The sequence below is a fragment of the Chiloscyllium plagiosum genome, chromosome 19 (genome assembly GCF_004010195.1).
Source record: "Chiloscyllium plagiosum isolate BGI_BamShark_2017 chromosome 19, ASM401019v2, whole genome shotgun sequence".
Classification (NCBI taxonomy): domain Eukaryota; kingdom Metazoa; phylum Chordata; class Chondrichthyes; order Orectolobiformes; family Hemiscylliidae; genus Chiloscyllium; species Chiloscyllium plagiosum.
This window is the reverse complement of record NC_057728.1, coordinates 60,722,189-60,726,930: the sequence shown is the minus strand read 5'-3', so window position 1 is coordinate 60,726,930 and position 4,742 is coordinate 60,722,189.

Below are 4,742 nucleotides of genomic sequence, written 5' to 3'. Positions count from 1 at the left end.
GGTCTATTTCTACTCTGATCTATCATCCTGTGGACATTTTGATATGGTATTGAGATGCTGTGGCCAAGATCATCTAATCAGAGTTGGAGACTGTATTTCCACCCTTGACTGGATGAGGAATACACACCTATCTTTGGAGGAGCCTCCATCTAAACTTAGCCCAAGGACTTTCTCAGAGCAAGAATCTAGAAATGAGTTGATAGGACAAGCAATGGTGAGAATCAGAACGAAGAGCTTACTTATGGTACTGTGATGGTAGACTTTGTGTGGCATTTATGATGAAGCTATTGCATGAGGGACAGGATGATATGGAATTAACCAAATCCCTTTGTTTATTTATAAAACAAAAGAAATAGATCAAAAAAGCATAGACATAGGGCTGTAATATGAGGCACAAGATGGAAATAGCATTTCTTGCTTCATATGAGGCAAGCCCAGCCATAAAATGAATGGTATTGACCCTGTTACCCCTGTTAGCAAAGAATGGGAGTCAACTCTGTAAAGTATTTTGGCTATACCCTAAAAGAGTGATTGAAGATATGGGTCGGGCCTGATTCCTAAACAATGATGTATTGCCTGATTAAAAATGATAACAGAGGGACTGCACTAGATCCCACTTTCTGAACCTGACCCCTTGTCTGAGGCCTGGTGATCCTTAGGATCCTCTAATGAGAGAGAGCAGCTTATGATCTGATAACATTTTGGCAGCATTACCCTTTATCTTAACCTCATTAGACATGGAGCATCTTTGAAAGAAACCCTGGACCTACAGATGGGGCACGGTAAGGTAATAAAACTGTCGATTTCTGCTGGATAATAATATGATTTATGGTAGATGGAGAGAAAAAGCACTCTATCTTAAATCAAAGGACACTACCAACCTGATGCAGGAGCAGCGCTCCAAATAAACCTTTTTGGCTATAGCCTGGTATGATGTGATTTTTTAACTTTGTCTACCCCAGTCTAACACCGGCTCCTCCACGTCATTAAATCAAGTGGAAATATTATGTAACAACTGGTACAGTCAGCACAATGCTATCTGATTGTCCTATTACACAAGCATTGCATCATTTCTGGGAGAGTGAAAGGCTCCTGGTTTCATGGGGACAATATTCCATATTTGACGTTGCACCTCACTTACCACTGAACCTTAAGTCACTTAATTCACTGCCTTGGAACATTCCAAAAACACATCACGCAGATGTTCCAAAATATAAAAATGGAATAGATAATATCAATAGAATAGTTTTGTAAATGTAAGGGGTCAGGAATCCTAGCCACTAATTGTAGAATTACAACCATGAGGTTAGTTCTTTCAAATGGAGTTAGTGATAATAAAAAACACAGAATTAGTGTTGAAAGGATGCAAGGATTACTCGAGCAAAGGAACACAGATTAAGCTGATTTACAAGACAAAGATAACAAAATAAGGCAGATTGATACATTATGAGAGCTATCCCCGCCTAGCAACAGTCAGACAAAGAGAGAGAGAGAGTTATATCAACCTAACAACAGACAGTCTGTTCAGGAAAACCCCTTCGGTGAATCCTGAAGTCTAGAACAAAAGATAACAATAACTAACACACAGCTCATTACGTGTATTGAGGGCAGAGATAGATTTTTAATCAGTGAGAGAATTGAGAGCAATGGGGGAAAGGGCAAGTTAGACAGGAATAAAGTAGACAACAGTAAACAAGTTGTCGACAGGAATAATGCCAGAAGACTGGAGGATAGCAAGTGTTATTCTCTTGTTCAAGAAGGGGAGTAAAGATAATCCTGGTAATTATAGACCAGTGAGCCTTACTTTGGTTGTGGTAAAGTGTTGGAAAAGGTCATAAGAGATGGGATTTATAATCATCTAGAAAGGAATATGTTGATTAGGGATAGTAGGTTGTGCCTCACAAACCTTATTACGTTCTTTGAGAGGGTGACCAAACAGCTGGATGAGGGTAAAATGATTGATGTGGTGTATATGGATTTCAGTAAAGTGTTTGATAAAGTTGCCTATGGTAGGCTATTGCACAAAATAAAGAGACATGAGATTGAGGGTGATTTAGTGGCTTGGATCAGAATTTAGCTAACTGAAAGAAGACAGAGGGTGATGGTTGATGGGAAACATTCATCCTGGAGTTCAGTCACCAGTGGGGGTGGACTGCAAGGATCTGTTTTGGGTCCACTGCTGTTTGTCATTTTTATAAATGACCTCGATGAGAGCACAGAAGGATGGGTTAGTAAATTTGTGGATGATACGAAGTTCAGTAGAGTTGTGGATAGTGCTGAAGGATGTTGTAGGTTACAGAGAGACATAGATAAGCTGCAGAGCTGGGCTGAGAGATGGCAAATGGAGTTTAATATGGAAAGTGTGAGGTGATTCACTTTGGAAGGAACTATAGAAATGCAGAATACTGGGCTAATGGTAAGATTCTTGGTCACATAAATGAGCAGAGGGATCTTGGTGTCCATGTACATAGATCCCTGAAATTTGCCACCCAGGTTGACAGGGCTGTTAACAAGGCATACGGTATGTTAGATTTTATTGGTAGAGGGACTGAGTTTTGGAACCATAAGGTCATGCTGCAGCTGTACAAAAGGCAGCACTTGGAATAGTGCATACGGTTCTGGTCACTGCATTATAGGAAGGATGTGGAAACTTTGGAAAAGGTTCAGAGGATATTTCCTTGGATGGTATGTAGGGAAGATCTTATGAGGATAGGCTGAGGGATATGAGGCTGTTTTCCTTGGAGAGTAAAATGTTGAGAGGTGACTTAATTGTGACATATAAGATAATCAGAGGGTTAGATAGGGTGGACAGTGAGAGATGGAAATGTGTTGCTGGAAAAGCGCAGCAGGTCAGGCAGCATCTAGGGAATAGGAGAATCGACATTTCGGGCATTAGCCCTTCTTCAGGAAATCTGCACCAACACTCCGAAGGACATCCCAACCAGATCCCCACGCTATCCCCACATTTCCCATGGCTAACCTAGCTAGCCTGCACACTATAGGCAATTTAGCATGTCCAATCCACCTAACCTGCACATCTTTCAATTGTGGGAGGAAACCAGAGCAAACCCACGCAGACGCAGGGAGAATGTACAAACTCCACACTGACAGTCACCTGAGGCTGTCATCAAACTTGGGTCCCTGGCGCTGTGAGGCAGCAGTGCTAACCACTAGATAAGTGCTAAGAACGTAGAACATTACAGTGCAATACAGGCTATTCGGCCCTCAATGTTGCGCCAGTGAGACCCTTTTTCCTCAGATAGTGATGGTTAGCACGAGGGGACATAGCTTTAAATTGAGGGGTGTCAGATATAGGACAGATGCCAGAGGTAGTTTCTTTACTCAGAGAGTAGTAGGGCTGTGGAATGTACTGCCTGCAACAGTAGTAGACTCACCAATTTTAAGGGTATTTAAATGGTCATTAGATAGACATATGGACGAAAATGGAATTGTGTAGGTTAGATGGGCTTCAGATTGGTTTCACTGGTCGGCGCAACATTGAGGGCCGAATAGCCTGTATTGCACTGTAATGTTCTACGTTCTTAGCACTTATCTAGTGGTTAGCACTGCTGCCTCACAGCGCCAGGGACCCAAGTTTGATGACAGCCTCAGGTGACTGTCAGTGTGGAGTTTGTACATTCTCCCTGCGTCTGCGTGGGTTTGCTCTGGTTTCCTCCCACAATTGAAAGATGTGCAGGTTAGGTGGATTGGACATGCTAAATTGCCTATAGTGTGCAGGCTAGCTAGGTTAGCCATGGGAAATGTGGGGATAGCGTGGGGATCTGGTTGGGATGTCCTTCGGAGTGTTGGTGCAGATTCAATGAGCTGAATGGTCTCTTTCTGCATGGTCGGGGAGCTATGATAGGGAAGAGTAGTAGATAATCAGATTGGTTGTGATCACATTGAATGACAGAATAGACTCCGTGGGTTGAATGGCCAACTTCTGCTCCTACATCTCATGGTCTTTCTTCAAGGGAGGAAATTGTCCATATTTTCTCTGTAAATGGCTGGGTGTGTTTGATGGTGAACACCGTGCCACCCTCAACCCGTGAGATAACTCATCTAATCACATCAACCAGCTCAGTAAGAGTTTTTGCAAGGTTTGTGAAGGTTTGTAGCTCAGGTTGAGGTTTAGGATGTAGGTTTTCTCGCTGAGCTGTAGGTTTGATATCCAGACGTTTCAGTACCTGGCTAGGTAACATCATAAGTGGCGACCTCCAAGTGAAGTGAAGCTGTTGTTTCCTGCTTTCTCTTTATATGTTTGTCCTGGATGGGATTCCTGGGGTTTGTGGTGATGTCATTTCCTGTTCCTTTTCTGTTCGCTTTCACGATTCTACAGACTACCAAAAATCCATAAACCAGGAGCCCCCCTCAGACCCATAGTCTCACTACCCGGAACACCAACTTACAGACTGGCCAAAGAACTACATGCAAGACTGAAATACCTAGCAGAAGAGTCACTGCACTCCATCCGCTCCACCCAGGAATTCCTAAAAATCATCAAAAACACCAAAATAGAGGAAGACGAAACAATGATCTAATTCGACGTAACAGCACTGTTCACCTCCATCAACATCGACCTGGCAAAGGAAACACTTACCACACTTTTAGAAGAGACCATTTCACACACCAACCACCATCAATCACATTACCAATGAAAACATCATGAAGCCAGTGGACCTGAGCCTCACCACCCACTTCACCTTCAACAACATAATCTACAAACAAACCAACGGCACACC